Source organism: Vulpes lagopus, chromosome 18, assembly GCF_018345385.1.
Source record: "Vulpes lagopus strain Blue_001 chromosome 18, ASM1834538v1, whole genome shotgun sequence".
NCBI lineage: Eukaryota > Metazoa > Chordata > Mammalia > Carnivora > Canidae > Vulpes > Vulpes lagopus.
This window is the reverse complement of record NC_054841.1, coordinates 36,374,663-36,399,391: the sequence shown is the minus strand read 5'-3', so window position 1 is coordinate 36,399,391 and position 24,729 is coordinate 36,374,663.

The window sequence follows — 24,729 nt, the reverse complement described above, 5'->3', positions numbered from 1 at the left end:
GATGGAGAAGGGGAGAAGAAGACTCCCCACTGACAGCAGAGCCTGACATGGGGCTCAGCCTCATAACACTGTGATAATGACCTGGATGTTGGCTCCTTTTTTACAATAATGATCATACTTCTCCTAGCTAATGTTCAACACTTGCTATGTGCCAAAACTCTTCTAAATGCTTTAAATCTATGATCTCATGCAAATGGCACAACTATCTTATGAGCCAAGTACTACTTTTTATACCGTTTTTGCAGATGAGAAAACTTTATACCCTAGGATCTCCTATAGAAATCCTATGTCATTCTAATCCCCCCTCGGGGAGCCTGATGCAGGACTCAATCCCAGGACCCCGGGATTACAACCTAAGCCAAAGGCAGACACTCAACCATGGAGCCACCCAGATATCCCGTGATCTTCTCTCATATAATCTTTGAAGGAAAATCTTCCTTTAAAAATTCTCTCTGATTAGTAGCATACCATGGTATTTCTATCATCAGTCTATGCTTTAAAATGAGTTATAGTGCTAAAATAGCAACTTTTAATAAAAGCTAACTGTACCTTTTACATGCATGATCTTTCATCATAAGAACAATGGTATCACTATTGTTAGTCCCTATATGATTGGAGATACAGAAGCTAGAGGAGGTTATATAACTTGCCCACTGTTGGATTCAGGCCTGTTCCAAATATCTGTGGGGCTATGGCAAGAACACAAATAAGACCTGTCAACTTCTCTGCACAACATAAAGCCTGTCCATGATTAGAAGGGGCTAAGCATGCAACATGTAGAAAAACCCAGGCCACCTGCCCAAGCTTAATCCATACTCTATCACACTACAGATAGCTGCTCCTTGACTACTCCTCAGGCCTAAAATTGCATGTACCAGCAGTACCATTCACCTTCAGGAGGAAACACTTGGAAACGGTCCCTGCAGGCCCTGGAAAGGACTTGCTCAGGGCAATTTGGCAGGGAATTCTAATCCTGATTACTTAGAGCATGATCTACAAGGGAAAATGTGGGTTCCAGGTGGATATATACCTGAGACCTATGGACTTCTTGCCCCATTGAGAGAAATGCAATCAAGAAGAACCAGGGTGTAGATTGGTAGAGTACAGGCCCCAGTAGCCCAACACTGAGAATGGAATTTACTCCATAGCTAAGAATGAGGCAGAATTTGACTCCAGATCCCTAGGAGCTCTAACCCTTCAATGCCACCATTCTACTGAAGCTGAACCTCTTTTGGTTTATGATTTACTTCAGTACAAAAATGAATCACAGAGCCATCTATTGCTTTTCATGCTCTAGATGAGAATATCTACATTTCTTGGAAGATTACATGGGCAAAGAAAGCTGGTCTTTTAAAAGTTCTAAAGAGTAGATGATCAATAGACATTTATTAGTAGAATTCTTTCCATATTTGGAATGCTTCTCTTAAGAGTTCAAGGCCCAAGCAAATGATTAACAAGAGTATACATGCCTACCCACCTGGAGGCAAAGAAAAGAGAAGGCAGGAAGCAGATGTTCAAGGCCTTTACCTTAAGGTAAATATAAATGGTAGGAATAGCTATGGAGAACTAGCACCTAGCATGGTGCTTGGGACATACTAGGTACACAATGTACACAATTTCATAAAATTATGCAGGAGGAATTTGTGAGTATTTGACTCTCCTCTTCCTGGGATCAGAATTTATCTGTTGTAAGATGGACTTGATATATTTACAATGTAACCAATACCTACCTGGTTACTTTCTGTTCCACAGAACAAAAATTCCACATTTCTATATCTCAAAAAAGGCTTGAGTTGAGGTAAAGCCTCAGTATTCCCTAGAACTTTCAGATGCAAAATCTTCTACCTTTAAAGTTCTTCAGCTAAAAAGTAGCTACCTCCTATCATTACTATATGAGATACTATCACAAGTTCCCTTCACCCCACTTCCAAAAACCATATAATTAGCAACTTAGATACAGATCCAGGCATCTGAAAAGCTACTCCTTACCTCTCTAAAATGCCAAATTTGTAACATTATGGGAAGAAATCTGGTTATATGCTCACAATTTCTGTGAAAAATCATGTTCAATGGTGTGTGGTGTGGTATGGTATGGGCTGTGTGTGTGTGTGTGTGTGTGTGTGTGTGTGTAGAAAGAGAAAGAAAGAGAGAAACATACCAGTGGATGAAATTTAGTTAAGTATCACTGATTTACTTCCAAAACTAAATAGATAAATAAAGTTTTATGTGGGGGAAGGATAATGATACATACACATGTATAACCATTGAAAGATATGTAGTTACAGATATGTAAACATAAAAGATAACAGAAGCCAATCTATTGCCAGATATTCATAACAGAAAACACCACTGATATAAAAAGAAAATAAAAACCCCAAAATTTCAAAACTCTGTGCTTTGTTCCTATACTTTGGAACCAGAATATGTTCAGTCAAAAGAACTACATAGAAATTGGAAGAAAATGGAAAACACAAATAAAAGAATCCATGAAAATGACCCCCAAAATTACTAAATTGAGGAGTTTCAAATTTCCACTAGGAAGGCCACTTCCTATCCAAATGGACAGTTAGACAACTGTCATTAGAAATTCTAGTATTTCCAAGAAGCCCAAAACCCAAACATTTATATAAAGTCTTCTAATTACTACATGTTAACCAGTTTAAATTTTTGAAATATATAACTAAGACCAGCACATATATAGGTTAAACAATACATAATTACAGGTTTAATTCCTCCATTGGCAATCAGGCAAGGCCTCTGACCTTCAGAAATAAAGGCATCAAGAGATTCAGGCTATTTTAAAGCCAGTCTTGGTCATAACTTACTATTGGAAATATTGTACAAAGTAGACCATACACCAACATGGAGTCATCTAGGCCCCTCTTACAGATCAGAACCTCCAAGACAGGTTGGCTCCTACAAAGACCCATCTGGTGGTATCTCTTGAACAAACAGGCCTTTCAAGGAAGTCCTAATAATTTTCTTGTTAGCAGCATTGCCCAACTGAATCATCAATACACCAGTCCTAGATTATCCATTTAGGGGTCATCTGTGTTTATTCCATGAAAGTGTGAATGGTATCGCCTACCCCAAACAGAGCATACCATTGTGCCACTTGGCAAAAGCAAACATCCTTTCCATGAATATTTAACTAAGAGCACTGCTTATCAGTATTTGGCATAACTTGGACTGATCCTATCTTTCTATGTTCTGGAACATGCCCTACAAAGAAGATGATCAGAATGTTTCTGACTCTGTCTTCCTAGCCTGAAACTTTCTATTAAGCAGTTTTGAATTCAGATGATTCTCTCAAGTCTTCTTTCCTGAGAACTAAATTCAAAGTATCCTTATCTGTGAGGACGTAAGAGGTTTATCTGATTTATCTTACAATAGAACCATTGGTGACAAAGGTGTTTTTAATAGGTATTCACTATTAAGTAAAGCAGATCATCTGACCTACATGTTGAAGTGCAGTGTTGATTGTTGGAAGAAGGATCTTTGGGAGTTGAAATTAAGGTCTAATGGTGAATGCAAGAATTTTTTAAAAAAGAAAAAAAGATAACATCAAATCAGAACTATAAGCCATAAGCCTAGTTTTATGTACACATTGAAGAATGTTCACCAAAAGTTTCCCTGCCCTCAAGTAATTCATTTTTATTTCCCCTAGCAAAGGTGCTTGGAAGATCCATCTTTAATCCCTTGCCTAGGGGTGTGTGTGTGTGTGTGTGTGTATGTAGTTGGTGGTTAACCAGAGTTGGTCATTAAGTGGTTAAGAACTTGTGTCCCAGTTTGCATGTATATCCTGGAGTACACCTATTGCCCTGGTGTCACAAATGATAGTGCTCCTTTTCACTCTCAAAAATATTTTAGCTTGGCATTTTTCCCAAGAAAATGAAAATGCTAATTTGTAAAGATATATGCATCCTCATGTTCACTGTAGCATTATTCACAATACCCAAGACATGAAAACAACCTAAGTGTCTACCAGTAAATAAATGGATAAAGAAAATGTGACACACACACTTATATACACACACATATATATTATTTAACCATAAAAAATGAAATCTTGCCATTTATGACAACATGGATGGATCTTGAAGGATTATGCTAAGTGAAATAAGTGAAACAGAGGACAAATACCATCCAGTCTTACTAAAATGTGGACTCTGAACAAAACTAAACAAGCTCATTAATACAGAGCTCTTTTCTGGCTATGAGACTTACATGAAACTTCCTCCCTCTAAATTCTAAATCCCATCTGTAAAATGAGAACAATAGTAACAGCTACCCGTCAAGGCCGCTATGAAGTTTGATAATACATTTCAAATGTTTAACCTACTACAATGGATAAATTTTAGCTAGTACTATTTAAAGATCTGTCATCTGAGAAGAGATTTATCATATGAGGTTAAACCATCATCACTACAAATCACTCCATCCATCTTAAGATACTTTAAGTAAATACCATTGAAATAAATGTCCAGAAATAACTTCACCACAGCTCACACAATACAACACAAGAACATTCACTAACAAATATGATACATGTGATGGTGTCCCTCAAAGACTGGGCCATCAGGAACTCAGAGGGGAGAGAAACTTGCCTCAGGTGTCATGGAACAAAAGACAGGGTGGTGCTGACCTCCCAGATGAGCTCAGATTTGTAAAAGAATCAAATCAAGCAGGGTCCACTAGGCTTTCCAGATACTCTTCTGCACCATCTCTTGCAGCTGTTAGGAATTAGCCTGTCTGTGCCTGACACAGGGTCAGCTGTGGACTGTGCATCACCCACATAACTGTGGAGTTCTGATCCTGCCCCCAACCCACATTTTACCTTCTGTAGGATTTTCCCAGCTCCACATTTTCAAAGTGAAGCCCTATGTTTCTCCTCCAGCGATAGAGAACAAGGCCCAAATGTAATTTCCATTACAGCAATAACAAATTCATGAGAACCCAGCCCTTGCCATCTGTCTGGGGACTTTGTCAGGCCCTTTATTGGTCATGATGAATACCATTTGACCAACCACCTAAACAAATGAGAGTGAGCCCATGGGTTTTCTGCAAAGACAGAAGATCAAACCAAGAGTGGAACTGTCTGAATCCCCAGCACACTGGCAGAAGTAAAATTTATCACTTTGCATTTGCATAATTCAGTGAGATTCCTCATTTAAAACTGACAAGGGGAACTGAAACAGAGTGTTGATTGGAAACTTGATGGCAGGTTTTTAAATTTTAAATTATCAGTCACTCTCTAAAAAGTAACAACCTCTCCATAATGTAGGGACTTTGGTATTAGCTGGTGATTATGTATTTAGTGTGTATGGATGTGTAAGTAGAATAGTTAGCACATATTAAAGACATCCCATGAACCAGGAATTATGGTGAGCACTTTGTTGCATTTAATTCTCATAACCACTCTATGACTTGTACCCATTTTATAGGTGAGGATTTGAGGCTCAGAGTGAGGCAGTAATTTGTCCCAGGTCATACAGCTAGAAAGCCCTAGATATAAACTACAAACCTGATCTGATTCCAGAATCTATGAACTAATCACTGCCCTAACCCCAACCCCTTGCACATATACAAATACAACAGGGACTTTCCATTTCTTTCCTGATAAGAACTGGTTTGTAGCAAATCATCCCATCTCCCAAAGAGGTAATGGGAATCCTAGCTGGGCTCAGTGCAAGAAGCCCACAGAGTATGGAGCTGAGGGAAACGTGGAATGAACCAAAGTCAAACAAACAGATAATCTACCAAAAGGACAACCCACTGGACAAGCCCAAGAATTAAGCCACGGGGCAGAAATAAAAAAATTAACCCCATGGTCAATTTAAGATCTTTATAATAACTGCTAACATTTATTGAGTGCTTAATGTGTGCCAGAAACTATTCTAAGTATTTTTGCATGAAATTATTCAATTAACTCTCAACATTGTCTCAGGCCCTTTTATGGATGAGGAAGTTGAGTCACAGGGGTGTTAAGTAACTGGTCCCAGCCAGAAATTATAGGTAACAGTTGGCATTTGAATCCAGGAAGTCTAGTTTAGGAACACAAACTCGTAATCCTTCTGTACAGGTATGCTCTATGCTCTCATTTTCTTGGAGGATTCAGTTTTTGTTGACATTTTGCATGAAATTTAAAAAAGCTCATAATTCAGTTTATGAACTCCCTTGATAAATAAGTACTATTTTTCTCTTTAGGATACAATTGGGGATCCCTGGGTGGCTCAGTGGTTTAGTGCCTGCCTTCGGCCCAGGGTGTCACCCTGGCGTCCTGGAATTGAGTCCCACATCGGGCTCCCTGCATGGAGCCTGCTTCTCCCTCTGCCTGTGTCTCTGCCTCTCTGTCTCTCTGTCTCTCTCTCTCTCTCTCTTTCTATATATAGAAATCTATATCTTTATATATATAGAAAGAGAGAGAGAGAGAGACAAGGGGAATATATATATATATATATATATATATATATGTATATATATATATATATCTGTCTCTCATGAATAAATAAATAAAATCTTTAAAAAAAAAAAAAGGTTACAAGAAAGGGTAAGAACAAATTCTATAGTCCACAGTAACAAAAACACTATTTCCAAGATTCTGAAAGTCATACTGACTGCTACCAATATTCATGGCAATGAATCCTATTCTCATTCTATTTCTTTCCAGGTGACATCTGGAGCTCAAGTGAAGTCACAATAGGTGCCACCTCATCATTACATATCGATATAGTTCTTCTGAAAAAACTGGGAACACTACCCAAGGCATAATAACCCTCATAAATAATCTATCAGCTTGAGGACATTAAATGTAAAGAAAGGGTGATCTCTGACCTTCCACCCCCTTTAATGGTGCTTCATTAGTCTTACAAATGGAGGCAAATTCATAATGGGGGGAATCAATTCTGCCACTTGGAAATAATTAAGACACATACATCAAACAACAGCTTTTTTTATTCTTTCTAATTAAGTGATCCATCCCAGAGGAGTGCTAAATTGGTTAGGGCACATATAAATTACATTAAACATGAGCGTTTTAAGATCAATGTAGAAGTCTTGATGTTTCCCCTGTGCTTTTCCTATACTTCTCCAAACATTGAACTACTCTTCTGACTATGCATCAAGAAACTAAAAACCTGGATTAATTGGGCAAGAAGACACTCATTCCCCCACTGGTGGCCCCACAGGTGGCCAAACTGGCTGCCTGCCTTAATGAGGAAGCAATCACAGTGACAAAGCTGACATCATGGGAAAATGCCTTAGCATTCCATCTGCAGCTCCACCCTGCCCTTGGACTTCAAAATACCAGCAAATATAATATCTGGCTTAGGGATTAGTGGATCAAATTTTAAAAGACACATCTTATACATTTTGCTAGGCTGCCTTACCCTTCCCAAGATACCATTTTTGATGTCAAGAGTTTATCACAGCTTTGTAGTACAACCTGAAATCCGGCATTGTGATGCCCCCAGATATGGTTTTCTTTTTTAAGATTCCCCGGGCTATTCTGGGTCTTTTCTGATTCCACATAAATCTTAATATTACTTGTTCCAACTCTCTGAAGAAAGATGGTATTTCCATGGTATTTTGATAGGGACTGCATTAAATGTGTAAATTGCCCTGAGTTAGCACTGACATTTTCACAATAGTAATTCTTCCAATCCATGAGCATGGAATATTTTTCCATCTCTTTGTGTCTTCCTCAATTTCTTTCAGAAGTGTTCTGTAGTTTTTAGGGTATAGATGCTTTACCTCTTTGGTTAGGTTTATTCGTAGGTATCTTATGCTTTTGGGTACAGTTGTAAATGGGATTGACTCCTTAATTTCTCTTTCTTCAGTCTCATTGTTAGTGTATAGAAATGCCACCGATTTCTGGGCATTGATTTTGTATCCTGCCACACTGCCAAATTGCTGTATGAGTTCTAGCAATCTTGGGGCAGAGGCTTTTGGGTTTTCTATGTACAGTATCATATCATCTGCGAAGAGGGAGAGTTTGACTTCTTTGCGAATTTGAATGCCTTCTATTTCTTTTTGTCACCTGATTGCTGAGGCGAGGACTTCTAGTACTATGTTGAATAGCAGTGGTGAGAGTGGACATCCCTGTCTTGTTCCTGATCTTAGGGGAAAGGCTCCCAATGTTTCCCCATTGAGAATGATATTTGCTGTGGGCTTTTCGTAGATGGCTTTTAAGATGCTGAGGAATGTTCCCTCTATCCCTACACTCTGAAGAGTTTTGATTAGGAATGGATGCTGTATTTTGTCAAGTGCTTTCTCTGCATCTATTGAGAGGATCATATGGTTCTTGTTTTTTCTCTCATTGATATGATATATCACATTGAGTGTTGAACCAGCCTTGCATCCCGGGGATAAATCCCACTTGTTCATGGTGAATAATCTTCTTAATGTATTGTTGGATCCTATTGGCTAGTATCTTGTTGAGAATTTTTGCATCTGTGTTCATCAGGGATATTGGTCTATAATTCTCCTTTTTGGTGGGGTCTTTGTCTGGTTTTGGAATTAAGGTGATGCTGGGCTCATAGAACGAATTTGGAAGTACTCCATCTCTTTCTATCTTTCTGAACAGCTTTAGTAGAATAGGTATGATTTCTTCTTTAAACGTTTGATAAAATTCCCCTGGGAAGCCATCTGGCCCTGGACTTTTGTGTCTTGGGAGGTTTTTGATGACTGCTTCAATTTCCTCACTGGCTATTGGCCTGTTCAGGTTCTCTATTTCTTCCTGTCCAGTTTTGGTAGTTTGTGGTTTTCCAGAAATGTGTCCATTTCTTCTAGATTGCCTAATTTATTGGCATATAGCTGCTCATAATAAGTTTTTAAAATCGTTTGTATTTCCTTGGTATTGGTGGTGATCTCTCCTTTCTCATTCATGATTATATTAATTTGAGTCTTTTCTCTCTTCTTTTTAATAAGGCTGGTTTATCTATCTTATTAATTCGTTCAAAGAACTAACTCCTGGTTTTGTTGATCTGCTCCACATTTCTTCTGGTCTCTATTTCATTGAGTTATCAAAACAGTGTGGTACTGGCACAAAAACAGACACATAGATCAATGGAACAGAATAGAGAATCCAGAAGTGGACCCTGAACTTTATGGTCAACAAATATTCGACAAAGAAGGAAAGATTATCCACTGGAAAAAAGACAGTCTCTTCAATAAATGGTCCTGGGAAAATTGGACATCCACATGCAGAAGAATGAAACTAGACCACTCTCTTACACCATACACAAAGATAAACTCAAAATGGATGAAAGATCTAAATGTGAGACAAGATTCCATCAAAATCCTAGAGGAGAATACAGGCAACACCCTTTTTGAACTTGGTCACAGCAACTTCTTGCAAGACACATCTATGAAGGCAAGGGAAACAAAAGCAAAAATGAACTATTGGGACTTCATCAAGATGAAAAGCTTCTGCACAGCAAAAGAAACAGTCAACAAAACTAAAAGACAACCTACAGAATGGGAGAAGATATTTGCAAATGATGTATCAGATAAAGGGATAGTATCCAAGATCTATAAAGAACTTGTTCAACTCAACAGCAAAGAAACAAACAATCCAATCATGAAATGGGCAAAAGACATGAATAGAAATTTCACAGAGGAAGACATAGACGTGGCCAACAATCAAATGAGAAAATGCTCCACATCACTGGCCATCAGGGAAATACAAATCCAAACCACAATGAGATCCCTCACACCAGTGAGAATGGGGAAAATTAACAAGGCAGGAAACCACAAATGTTGGAGAGGATGTGGAGAAAGGGGAACCCTCTTGCAGTGTTGGTGGGAATGTGAACTGGTGCAGCCACTCTGGAAAACTGTGTGGAGGTTCCTCAAAGAGTTAAAAATAGACCTGCCCTGCGACCCAGCAATTGCACTGCTGGGGCTTTATCCCAAAGATACAGATGCAGTGAAACGCCAGGACACCTGCACCCCGATGTTTCTAGCAGCAATGTCCACAATAGCCAAACTTTGGAAGGAGCCTCGGTGTCCATCGAAAGATGAATGGATAAAGAAGATGTGGTTTATGTATACAATGGAATAGTACTGAGCCATTAGAAAGGACAAATACCCACGATTTGCTTCAACATGGATGGAACTGGAGGGTATTATGCTGAGTGAAGTAAGTCAATCGGAGAAGGACAAACATTGTATGTTCTCATTCATTTGGGGAATATAAATAATAGTGAAAGGGAATATAAGGGAAGGGAGAAGAAATGTGTGGGAAATATCAGAAAGGGAGACAGAACATAAAGACTCGAACTCTGGGAAACGAACTAGGGGTGATGGAAGGGGAGGAGGGCGGGGGGGGCGGGGGTGAATGGGTGACGGGCACTGAGGGGGTCATTTGACGGGATGAGCACTGGGTGTTATTCTGTATGTTGGTAAATTGAACACCAATAAAAAATAAATTTATTATTTAAAAAATAAAAAAATAAAGGGTTAAAAAATGAAAAAAAAAAGAAAAGAAATGACAAATACCCACCATTTACCTCGACATGGATGAACCTGGAGGGTATTATGCTGAGTGAAATAAGTCAATCGGGAAAGGACAAACATTATATGGTCTCATTCATTTGGGGAATATAAAAATTAGTGAAAGGAAAAGGAGAGACAATGAGTGAAAATATCAGTGAGGGTGACAGAACATGAGACACCTAACTCTGGGAAATGAACAAGGGGTAGTGGAAGGGGAGGTAGGTGGGGGATTGGGGTGACTGGGTGATGGGCACCGAGGGGGACACTTGGCGGCATGAGCACTGGGTATTATGCTATATGTTGGCAAATTGAACTCCAATAAATTTAAAAAAAAAGAGTTTATCACAAAGTCCATGGATAGGTTTTTGGCATTGTCTAAGGCCTCAGCCATCAGTAGAATGGAACTTCTGCCTGCTAGCAGGCCAACTATGATTCTTCTAAAACTTCTGTCTAATTTCTAAATCAACTCAGTGATTACATGCAATTTGGACTGATGAAACCACCATGTTTCTCCCAGAAAACTGAAGTAGAGCTGAAAATCAAACTAAATGTATACAACTTTTTAAAATGCATCTTTGCTTATGAGAGATAAAAACTAATATTATTTTACTTCAATATGACTTTGGAAGATCTTTACAATCAACAATGACCTATATCTTCAAAACTCATCAGAGAAGTGTACAAGAGCACTTTGCATCCATGGACAGAAAGCAAAGAAAAGAACACTAGATGCAGAGGCAAGGTATTCTATTCTAACCCTGGCTCTGTCACTTTCTTTTGTATCTATATACCCACAAAGGGAGGGACTTCCGCCATTATTCATCTGAGGCACAATGCCTAGGACAGTGCATGCCAGTAAAGAGATATTCCATAAGTATATGAATATAAATATGTGCCTGAATGAACGAGTCAATGAATATTGTTCTCTGGAAATCATATTTCAGAACAAGTTTTGAAGACTGGTGTCTTAGGTTGAGTCCTCCAGAGCAAATCTGAGGAGAGGGTATTTATAAGTGATTTATTAAGAAAATTTTTAAAATTCAAAGAGAAACTGCTGAGTGAGAGAAGCAGGCAGGGAAGAGGACACACCAAGAAACAGTATGATGTCAAATGTCATCTGGCATCAGCCTGATCCTGTGAGGAACTCAAATATAGGTCAGGGAAAGGAGCTGAGCTTTCAGCCTCCCTTCCCCATCAGTTATGGGGTACAGACTGCATTGAGAGATGAAAGAGAGCAAGACTCTGAAGATCAAGGGACAAAAACAAAGCACACAGAAGCTGAGGATGGCACATAAAATCACCAAAAGTGATCCAAAGGGATCTGCTCAGAGCCTTGGCAAAGTCCTCTACTATTAGTCTGCAAGGTTTTGTACTTCTATGAACCAATACTGAGGAATAAAACATCTAGTGCTTTAACTTTGCAAAGGACATTCTCTCACATGTTCAGCACTTGATTCTCAATACACTACTGTATAATAGATGCAACACAAAGTATTTTTATCTATTTATGGCAAATAAGGGATCTTGACCCAGAGAAGAAAAATGACTTGTTTCTGGTTAGACTAAATCAGCACAAATAAGATTATCTATTACAGAACAGTAGCTAGGGAAGAGCTGATTTTATTTGCTCAAGGTTATAGGCACTGAGAGACACTGGAGATATTGATGCTTCCAAAGACCTTGGAGAATGCATGTGATAGGAATTGTGGCACACAAAGGAGAGAACATTCTAGATGAGAGAAAAACCAGATGAGAGAAATGCACAGGATAATCCACATTAGAGTAACAAAGAGAAGGGCTTCATGGAAATGGAGTGAATAGAGGTGATGAGCCAATACTATGGTGGCCTTGAAGATACCAGTCCTAGTCATTGAGATTTGATAAACTATAACCAGAAAAAAATCAAGCAGGAAAAGCAAATAAATTGCTGAGAACATAGTCCAAAGATGATGAATACCTTCGGTAGTCTAAAGGACACAAGGTGAATTGTCAGTTTCCCTGTGTGAGTTGATGAAGATCTGTCCTAAAGTGGTAGCAATGGGGCAGGGAACCTGTAGTGACCCAGTAGATGGATGTGAGAGCTGAAGCAGAAGGAAGAGTTACAAAGCAATCCAGCCTTTTGAACTGGGGGATGGAATATCTAGATTCCTAAATTGAATGGTATCAGATTCACTTTCTATAGACTTATGGAGTATTCACCTCTTTTTCTGGTCCAATTTACCAGACTCAGAATGACTTGTCTACAACCAAAGGTGACAGGTGGCAGAGCACCTCAGGGCCACAGCTAGAATGAGAAACAAGATATTCTGATAACTGGCCTTGCAGGTACCTCTTTCTCCTTATCACAGACCTGGGCATGAATTCATACATCACTCTGAAGAGACATCTGTCAGGAGCTATTGTAAATATTCAGCAAATCTTTAAGGTCAGTTACCATTCCTGGTACCATACATGGCACCTTACAAAGTTTCAATGAGAAAATTAAATGGGAAAATACAGGTGAACCTCCCTTATAGATTATACTGGGAAATAAAACTTGTTATCATTGTTTGTATTTTAGTATCTCACCTATATAACTTAAAAAGCACTTTAGATTGTTTAACATATTTGTTTTTGTATCCTCTCTTTAATAGCTCACATTTTGTGTTGTGCGTCTCCCCTACCATTATATTGTGTTTAAGCACTGTATGAACATCTATTATATGGATACACAATAATTTAGCCATCTTCCTTCTGTAGGACTTCTAGGTTAGTTCTAGTATATTCTTTTTTTTTTTTTAAGATTATTTAGTTATTTGAGAGAGAGTGAGTATATGAGTGAGGGGGGAGGGCAGAGACAGAAAGAGAGAAGCAGACTCTCTGCTGAGAGGATAGCCCCAAGTGGAGCTCCATCCCGGGGCCATGAGATCATGACCTGAGCCAAAGGCAGATACTTAACTGACTGAGCCACCCAGGTGCCCCTATATTCTAGAAATAATATAATAATAATAGTATCGATCTATCTCTTGTGAATAGAATAATACAATTATTAATGAAATATGGTATCAACAAACTGAGACTGACCCCTTAATATAATCTAAAGACCTGAGAGATTATTGAAAGGAGAAAACTATTACAGAATGTGATATTTATTGGGTTGTCTAGGAATCACCTGCAATCATTTCCCATAGCATCAGTCATAGCCATATTTGCTCAAATTTTATACTCAATAAATGAAAAATAGTCATTGTTCTGATTAGAAAGATAAATCTTTTAAAAAGAAGCTATTGATACAGGCTGAGACGATTTCATATTTGTATACTAAGGAGTTTATGATCATCTGTTCACACTATTTCACCTAGTTACATACATAGAGAACAACTGTCATTGAATTTTCTGGTTGAAATGTCCCTCTTGACAGTATTTTTTTTTAATTAATTTTTATTGGTGTTCAATTTACCAACATACAGAAAAACACCCAGTGCTCATCCCGTCAAGTGTCCACCTCAGTGCCCGTCACCCATTCCCCTCCAACACCCGCCCTCCTCCCCTTCCACCACCCCTAGTTCGTTTCCCCGAGTTAGGAGTCTTTATGTTCTGTCTCCCTTCCTGATATTTCCCAAATGGTGCTGGGAAAATTGGACATCCACATGCAGAAGAATGAAACTGGACCACTCTCTTTCACCATACACAAAGATAAACTCAAAATGGATGAGAGATCTAAATGTGAGACAAGAGTCCATCAAAATCATAGAAGAGAACACAGGCAACACCCTCTTTGAACTCGGCCACAGTAACTTCTTGCAAGATACATCCACAAAGGCAAAAGAAACAAAAGCAAAAATGAACTATTGGGACTTCATCAAGATAAGAAGCTCTTGACAGTATTTAAGCCTACCCTGACTGAAGAAAATTTGAGTCACCAAAAACAAAGTGAGCTCTTCCTTCATAGTAAAAATGAACCAGAATAATATATGACTACCTTACTGTTATTCCTTTTAAAGAAATATCCATGTATTTTTGTCTTCAAATTCAGGTTCATCCTACCTAGTGTTCTGTTGGAATATGGTAATTGTTCCAATTTAAAAAAGACTTCAATCCCTATCCTGTTTGAAATTGAAACCATTGAATTCTGGGATAATTAGCATCCAGCCTCCTTTCTCTTTCCTTTATGAGATACTCAGCATCCTGTCTCAGGCTTATATCCACTACTTTTATCCTTTTCATAGATGAAATTGAGAAGGTTCAATAGGTCTAAGTGTCTCATTTCAAGTAAAGTCTTTATAATAATAAGGGGAAAGAGTCATCGCACCATATTCCCAAGTTCAAAAGCATTTCTGTCATTTTTGAGATTAAAAATAGAACAGACTTAACTCTATTTAAGCAGAGCAAATTAATGGCTTCCACTTTCAGGAGATAGTGGAGAATGAGAAGATATAATAAGTGATCATTTCCAAGTATCTTTTCATATACATTTCAGGTCTGTAGTATAGATGGAGGACTCAGGTGAGGTTACTGGATGTGAGCAGCCTTTAAAAAGAGTGCTGTAAACATCCAAGTTCACAATCCAAGGTGGAAAAAGTGAGTCTTAGCATGAAACATTTCCTAACAGGTATAGAATATTCCAAAACATGTATTAATTAAATTTATTGATAGTGTGCATATCAGTGGATCCCAGAAGGGAAAAGATGGCACAGACAAACTAAGGAGAGTTTAAGGAAAGGACTATTTACAATAAGTGGGTGATATTTAGAAGACCAACAAGAAATGGCAAAAGAGGGAGCCTATTTTTGGCTCCTAAACCAGAAAAGGCAAGAGTTGGAGGCAGTTACTGGAATGCTGAAGGATATCTGTAGGAGAGAGCTGCCTGACAAGGGCCATGGCCTTCCATGGTAGGATCAACCAATCCATGGTGAAAGGACAGGATGGAAGTCAGGAGAAAGAATACTCCATCATTATCCTCGAGTCCTCCCATTTCTTCCTCATTCCTTCCACTGACCAACCCAACTAGAAGTCAGAGGAGGTCTACAAGGGTCAGAGCAAGGTGGATAATACAGCGATAGATCTAAGGGGCAAATGGAAGATACACAGTATGCTGTGGAATGTCAGGTTCTGCCTTAGCAAAAGTGAGATAAATGGTTTGTCCCTGATATTTCTTAAACCTTTGATAGTCATCTCTGCCTAGTCTATGGCCAATCCACTGCCACCACCAGAAGTTCACCATCATCCTATACTGTCTCCATGACTATCCATGGCTCCCATATGTCCCTGACACAGGCTCATCTTCCTTGAGTCACAGTCCGTATTTTGGATGGGCACAGTCTTCATATTTCTAGTTTACATCTTTCTACATCCTAATCCTTTAAGGAAAGCTACTCCTTGGTAGGTGGCAAGCCAATCTGTCTAATAAATAATTCCATGCAAATTTCTAATATCACCAAGTGAATAAAATCATAAGTCCTAGAGCTAGAAGACTTCACAGAAATGATTTCTGGCACTGTCAGAATATTTGACATAATAACATGAACATCTGTATAGGAGGCAACAAAGGCCTAACAAATGTGTAATACACATAGCTTACATGCAATCTCACTTGGGACAAAAGACATTTTCAATTAAGACCTTCAGGAAACCCAGTGAATCCCAAAATGTAGAACCTTAATTAGGTGGCATTCATACAGCTTCAAGAACATTGGATCACACAGTCAGAAAGTGATTGTTTTTACATTCACCTCAATAATCGATTATATCACAGAGAAAGATTTGATTTGGTTTCAGATTTTTTTTTTTTTTTTTTTTTTTGCGAGGTGTCAGAACATCTTAATCCTTCTTAAAACACTAGTTACACTCCCCTTTTAACAAAGAGAAGCACGGGATCCCTGGGTGGCTCAGCAGTTTAGCGCCTGCCTTAACCTGGGGGCGTGATCTTGGAGTCCTGGGATCGGGTCCCATATTGGGCTCCCTGCATGGAGCCTGCTTCTCCCTCTGCCTGTCTCTCTGCCTTTCTCTCGGTCTTTCATGAATAAATAAATAAAATCTTAAAAAAAAAAAAAAAAACAAAGAGAAGCAAGCATCAGATATAAACTTCATGTTCAGGCAACTGTTAGTAGATTTAATTTAATGCTTTATTTCCCCTGAATTTTTATTTTGTGTCACCTTTTCATGATGAGTAATAATGACCTTCAATTTATGTTAATGAAATTAAGGTCTTTTTCAGGCAATTTTATTTATTTTTTTAATTTTTTACTTAAATTCAACTTGATTAACATATAGTGTATTATTAGTTTCAGAAATAGAATTTAGATTCATCAGTTGCATACAACACCCAGTGCTCATTACATTAAGTAATAACCCTCATCCAGTTACCCCAGCTCCCAATCCCCTCCCCTCCAGCAACAGTTTGTTTCCTATAGTTAAGAGTCTCTTATGGTTTGTCTCCCTCTTTGTTTCTGTCTTAATTTACTTTTCCTTCCCTTCTCCTATGTGCATCAGTTTTGTTTCTTAAATTCCATATATGAGTGAAATCATATGATATTTTTCTTTCTCTGACTGACTTATTTCACTTAGCATAATGTCCTCTAGTTCCATCCATGTCATTGCAAATGGGAAGATTTCATTCTTTCTGATGGCTGAGTAATACTCTATTTATATAAATATATAGATACATATATACAGATATATATCTATATAGAATATAGATATATATCTCACATCTTCTTTATCCCTCTGGGCTCTTTCCATATTTTGGCTACTGTGGACATTGTTATTTTTTTAAAGATTTATTTATTTATATTAGAGAGAAAGAGAGTGAGTGAATAGTGGGGAAGGGCAGAGAGAGAGAAAAAGGAAGAGAGAAACTCAAATAGACACTGGGCTTAATCTCATAACCTTGAGATCAGGACCAAGAGTCAGACACTTACCTGCACCATCCAGGCACCCCGAATTTTTTTAAATTTTTTATTTAAAATCAATTTGCCAACATATAGTATGACACCCAATGCTCATCCCATCAAGTGCCTTCCTCAGTGCCTGTCACCCAGTTACCCCATCCCCCCACCCACCTCCAGTTCCACAATGCTTTGTTTCCCAGTTAGGAGTCTCTCATGTCTTGTCTCCCTGTCTAATTTTTCCCACTCAGTTCCCCTCCTTTCCCTTATAATCCCTTTCACTATTTCTTTTTTTTTTTAAGATCTTTATTTATGTATTTATTCATGAGAGACATAGAGAGAGAGGCAGAGACCTAGGCAGAGGGAAAAGTAGGCTCCATGCAGGAAGCCCAATGTGGGACTCGATCCCGGGACCCTGGGATCACACCCTGAGCCAAAAGCAGATGCTCAACTGCTGAGCCACCCAGGTGTCCCACCTTTCACTATTTCTTATATTTCACATATGAGTGAAACCATATGATGATTGTCCTTCTCCAATTGACTTATTTCACTCAGCATAATACCCTCCAGTTCCAACCACATCGAAGCAAATGGTGGGTATTCATCTTTTCTGATGGCTGAGTAATATTACATTGTATGTATATGCCACACCTTCTTTATCCATTCATCTGTTGAAGGACATCGTGGCTCCTTCCACAGTTTGGCTATGGTGAATATTGTTGCTATGAACATTGGGGTGCAGGTGTCCCAGCGTTTCACTACATCTTGTTCTTTGGGGTAAATACTCAGTAGTGCAATTGCTGGGTCATATGGTAGCTCTATTTTTAACTTTCTGAAGAACCTCCACACAGTTTTCCAGTTCACATTCCCACCAACAGTGCAAGAGGGTTCCCCTTTCTCCACATCCTCTCCAACATTTGTTGTTTCCTGTCTTGTTAATTTTCCCCATTCTCACTGGTGTGAAGTGGTATCTCATTGTGGTTTTGATTTGTATTTCCCTGATGGCAAGTGATTGGGAGCATTTTCTCATGTGATTGTTGGCCATGTGTATGTGTTCTTTGGTGAAATCTATGTTCAAGTCTTCGGCCCATTTCATGATTGGATTTTTTGTTTCTTGGGTGTTGAGTTTGATAAGATCTTGGATACTGAGTTTATAGATGTTAAGTTTATAGATCTTGGATACTATCCCTTTATCTGATATGTCATTTGCAAATATCTTCTCCCATTCTGTAGGTTGTCTTTTAGTTTTGTTGACTGTTTCTTTTGCTGTGCAGAAGCTTTTCATCTTGATGAAGTCCCAATAGTTCATTTTGCTTTTGTTTCCCTTGCCTTCATAGATGTGTCTTGCAAGAATTTGCTGTGACCAAGTTCAAATAGGATGTTACCTGTGTTCTCCTCTAGGATTTTGATGGAATCTTGTCTCACATTTAGATCTTTCATCCATTTTGAGTTTATCCTTGTGTATGGTGTAAGAGAATGATCTAATTTCATTCTTCTACATGTGGCTGTCCAATTTTTCCAACACCATTTATTGAATAGACTGTCCTTTTTCCAGTGGATATTCTTTCCTGTTTTGTCTAATATTAGTTGACCATAGAGTTGAGGGCCCATTTCTGGGTTCTCTATTCTGTTCCATTGATTTATGTGTCTGTTTTTTTGCCAGCCATAATGTCGTAATGATCACAGCTTTGCAATACAGCTTGAAATCCAGCATTGTGATGCCTCTGGCATTGGTTTTATTTTTCAATATTCCTCTGGCTATTCGGGGTCTTTTCTGATTCCACACAAATCTTAAGATTACTTGTTCCAATTCTGCAAAGAAAGTCCATGGTATTTTGATAGGGATTGTATTAAATGTGTAAATTGTCCTGGGTAGCATAGACATTTTCACAATATTTATTCTTCCAATCCATGAGCATGGAATGTTTTTCCATCTCTTTGTATCTTCCTCAATTTCTTTCAGAAGTGTTCTGTAGTTTTTAGTGTATAGATCCTTTACCTCTTTGGTTAGGTATATTCCTAGATATCTTAGGGTTTTGGGTGCAATTGTAAATGGGACTGATTCCTTAATTTTTCTTTCTTCAGTCTCATTGTCAGTGTATAGAAATGCAACTGATTTCTGTGCATCAATTGATTTCTGACACATTGCTGAATCGCTGTATAAGTTCCAGCAATCTTGGGATGGAGTCTTTTGGGTTTTCTATATACAATGTCATGTCATCTGCAAAAAGGGAGAGTTTGACTTCTTCTTTCAGGCACCACCAATTTTAAGTTTAAAAAGTAAGCAATTTAAAGAAAAATATATGTAAACAATAGCATTTTTTTTCAGGGTTATGTTTTAAAAAGTGTTAAGGGAAGCAATGTAGTTTGGGAAACATGACTTTATTTTGAGGTCTTTTTAATCTATAATCCTATAATTTAGACATATATGAATTACAGATAATGTGTGTATGTGTGTGTATTTATGACAAGCGGACTTCTAACATGCTCTCCAGTGTTCCCTGGATAATTCTTTCCCCTTGAGTGCAGACAAAACCTGGGAATATAATGAGATATCACTTCCATGATTATGTTATATTATATAGCAAAAGAGATATTGCAGATTATATTTAAGAAAACTATCAGTTGACTTTTAGTTAATCAAAAGGGAGATTATCTCAAGTGGGCCTGATCTAATCAGGTGAGCCCACAGAAGAGATAAAAAACAGCAACGGATGCCTTTTGCTATCCTAGAAGCAAACAGCCATGGTGTAAAAGCAGAGGGCCATATGGCAGAGACCTGAGAGCAGCATCTAGCCACTGACAGTGGTCTACCTCCAAAAGCTAGCAAAACACATAGACCTAAGTCCTACAGCCACAAGAAAGACTCTATTGCAATCATTGAGCTTAAGAGGAACTTGGGTTTCAGATGAGATACCAATTCGAGGTGACACCTTCATTTCAGCCTGATAAGATCTTAACCAGAGGGTCTAGCTAATATTCATCTGGACTTCCGATCCATAGAAACTGTGAATAATGAATTTGTGTTGTTTTAAGCTGCTAAATTTATTATAATTTATAATAGTAGGAGAAATGTACACACAGGCACACACATGCACACACACATACACACATACATACAAATACTCAAATCCTTACAATGTAAAAGAATTTGGGGGCAGCCCTGGTGGCGCAGCGGTTTAGCGCCGCCTGCAGCTCAGGGCATGATCTGGAGACCCTGGATCGAGTCCCACGTCAGGCTCTCTGCATGGAGCCTGCTTGTGTCTCTGCCTCTCTCTCTCTCTCTCTCCCTGCATCTCTATGAAAAAATAAATAAAATCTTTAAAAAAAAAAAGAATTGGGGAGAATTAATTAGGAGAAAGTCTTATGTGAGCCTTCAGATTATACAGAAACTATAGTACTACCTACACTATATAGATAGCATTATATAATTACCTACAAAAACTATTCATCATTCTCAAGCCAAGTAGAAATCACTGAACTTTCAAAGAACTCTCAGGAGTCTTCCAGAGCAGTGTGTCATACTTCATCTGCCCACAAGCCCCTGAAATTTCTTATGAAAACACAGGCTCTGGTTCAGTAGGTATGGTTTGGGACCTGAGATTCTGCATTTCTACCAAACTCCCAGGTGATGCCAGTACTGTCATTGGGAGTAAGGAGAGTCCAGATTTGTCCCTTGTTTCTAATAGGGCTTAACTAAGCCACAGCAAATGGTTTTCTAAGAGTTTTAGAGATTATCAAGATGACAAAGTCTCCTTCCCAGTACCCAACGCAGCCAAGGCCTTTCTATTCACTGTGCACTCAAAAAGTGAAAGGGTACAGGGACTTATCCATCTCAGAATTTAGATAGCCAAGACTGAATTTAGCTGTACCTCTCTGATATAGGGCAAGTCACCATGAGACCGGAAATCTTGTTGAACTGTATACCCAAGATTTGCAGCCTAGTCTAACCTCTATTCAAACTTCTGAGACTGTGAAATTAGGCTGGAAGTCTCCACATTTATTATAAGGTTCCTGGTATTTCCTGTTTCCAGTCAGGCTGGCAATATTGTAAGCACAGTCTCTATCGTGGTTTTTGGTACTTCCACTCACCATCCCAACTAGAGTCAAGAAGAGTAAAGTAGCACACGAAAGATGCAATGTTCAAAAAACTGTTGTGGAGAAATTTTATTTATGTAACCTCCAAAGAAATTTCATATGGTCTTCACTGCAGTGGTAGAAGACAGGTAATTCCTTCAATTACATAAAATCACATGCCTCATTTTCCTTCCCATTCCCATCACCTTTTAATATACTTCATTCCATAAGATTGAGTTGAATTCTAAATCTTGAGACTAGAAGGGAAGTTGTAGAGATTATCTGTCTGAACTATTTGTAGTAAACCAAGCACTATTGTATGCAAACCTGCCAGCTGATTTCTCCGTAGTTTGGAATAAACTGATAATATCTCCAAAAGAGACTGGATAGTCTTACTGATTCCTGAGAAAGTGTTCTTTCTCATGCTGACTGAGGAGAGGCAGAAAAGAGCTGGATAAGGAGGGATCTGGCCAAAGCCAGGAAAGAAGGAAACTGTGGTTAATTAAAAAAAAAAAAAAAAAAAAAAAAAAGAAAGAAAAAAAAAAGCTGAAGATACAGACTACAAAGATAATAGAGCTCTCAAGCAGCCAGACAAATCCTTGAATCAAGTTGCTGATTCAAGTAGAAGACATTTGTCCAGACCAAAAGAAGAAAAGAGTAAAAGTAATCTTCAGAGGGGCACCTCGCTGGCTCAGGTGGTTAAGCATCCAACTCTTAATTTTGACTCAGGTCATGATCTTAGGACCGTGGGACTGAGCCCCACATTTGCTTTGCACTGGATGTGAAGTCTGTTTAAGATTCTTCTCGCTATTTCCTTCTACCCTTCCACTCTCCTGCCCCCCTCATTCACTCCCTCCCTCTCTTAAAAAAAAAAAGTGATTTTCAGAGAAGTACAAAGCACACCCTCCCCTGAAAATTACCAAGTATTTCATTGTCAAGGCCTAAATTACCCATATTGCTTATCAATGCTGGAGAAGCATTTAGCATTACACTTACGGAGACTGGCCTTATCGAATGTGTGCATTTGGGGGCAAGGAACAGCAAAGAGATGAAAAGGAATTGCTTTTGGGATGTGGTGACAGATACAAAGTAGATTCCCATGACACTAACCAACCTTGGATAGCAACAGCCTGAGAATTGGATACCAGAGTTTTCTACCTGATGTACCTCTTTCAAACACGTCTTCCAGATTTGAGATCACAGGTTGGATAGCCTAAAACCAGGACAGGGCTAATCCTTGGCACCACTTTTGGAAAGGTCTTTTCTTTTGTTATTGAAGCAACCTTGGAACTATGCCCCAAAGCCAATCTCAATGCCCAGGTTCCAGGCTTGTCCTAGGATAGCAGATCTAATGGGTCCTAGTGCTGAGGGATGTGTGGCAGGTGGGATGACTTCTTCCTTTACGTCCCCAGACTGTACTTTGTAATAATATCACTTGAAGCACAGGATAGAAACAAATGCACACAGACAAATACACATATGCAAACATACACATTGTATAAAAGATTCACAAAGGTGTGTGCATTCATATATATGTAGGTATGAGTGTATGTTCACTTCTGGCAGCATAAGCATGCTCGAAGGCTGAGGTGGCTCTAAGGAAATGGTCACAGTACTAGCAAGGCATTGAGGAAGTACAGGGAAGATGAGTAGGTGGCCTTCCAGGGCACATGGAGTGATAGAACTCCTACATAAGATGGAACATCTGACACTTGAGACCCATAATCCAAACCCTTGGCTGCAAATTTCCCACATAGCAATCACACCCATTTGCAAAAATTAAAGTTCCATTGACAAATCTACCTCAGAGTTTCCTGAGGCAGGTGCCTCTTGTCAATCCACAATCTGCCCATTGTGCCTGGGTTACAGTATACCCTGTCCTCTTCCTGGGGAGGACTTTCCCTCTGCCAGAAACACATTTTTCAGCACTAACCAGACTCCTCAAATCTCCATGCTTACTTCTACTTTCACAATTTCAGTGAAGAAGGACAAAGAAATAAAACCACTCAAAGAAGCCACAAGTCTTTGCCTTTAATTACTTTTGCTTCTATAGTTCTGATTAACCTCAGTATTAAACCAAGAAAAGAAATTATGCCTTACTCCAGGTCAGACAATGATAAACAGACCTCATGATTGCAGCGTTTCTCTGTGCCTCTCATTTGTGTGCCTGTCCACTTGCCTGTTGACACTTAGATCTCTCCCTTACTCTTTTTTTTTAAGATTTTATTTATTTATTCATGACAGAGAGAGAGAGAGAGAGAAAGAGAGAATCAGGCTCCATGCAGGGAGCCTGACGTGGGACTAGATTCCAGGTCCCCAGGATCACACCCCAGGCCGAAGGCAGTGCCAAACTGCTGGGCCACCGGGGCTGCCCTTAACTTGCTCTTTAGTATACAGGGCTGGCTTGTGCAGATAATTATCCCAGATTCCCTTGCCCATTTGGTTTCTCATTAGGATGGGGCTTTAGGGGCTAGAGCAGAAGAGAGGAAGAAGCTAGAATATTTTTCCCCTTTTCTCTTCTTTTTCCTTTTTAAAGATTTATTTGTTTGTTTTAGAAAGAGAAAGAGCAAATGCAATGGGGAGGAGCAGAAGGAGGGAAAGAGAGAAACTCAAGTAGACTCTGCACTGAAAATGGAGCCCAAGGTGGGGCTAGATCTCACCACCCATGAGATCACAACCTGAGCCAAAATCATGAGTTGCATGTTTAACTTATAAAGCAAGTACCCATCCTTCTCTCTCTTCTTTCAGTGGAATCTTAGAGGTTGTAACTCCTCCATGATTCCATTTCCTACCAGGTGGGCTTTCCTCTTAGGACCTGCATCCTCATAAGCAACACCTGAGCTCTGCTAATACTGCCTCTCTGCTCTTGTCCTCCAGCCTGGGCATGGTAGTGTTTTCCTGCATTGTTCATCTTTAGGCTGCCTCACCTTCCCTGGTTTTCAGTTCTTCCAACAGCTCTCTAGTTTAATTTCTATATTAAATTCTATTAAACCACCTTGTGTGGGTTTAATGTTCCTGAAAAATCATAATGGATACACCATAGTTACTTGTATGAATCTCCAAGAGGAAGAATGAACATGCCCAAGACTTATTTCGTCATATTCCCTTCACTGTCATGACTGTATTGACATTCTGCAGAAGATGGCAGATCTTATTAAAATATTGTTGCCAATTTTCCCAATGTCTACCTCCTAAACTCAGAATATCTTCACATGAAATGAAGGATGCCTTCTAGGTCTAGGACATTGCATAACCTCTGAAGGCCAAAGATGACACAGCTAATCCCATA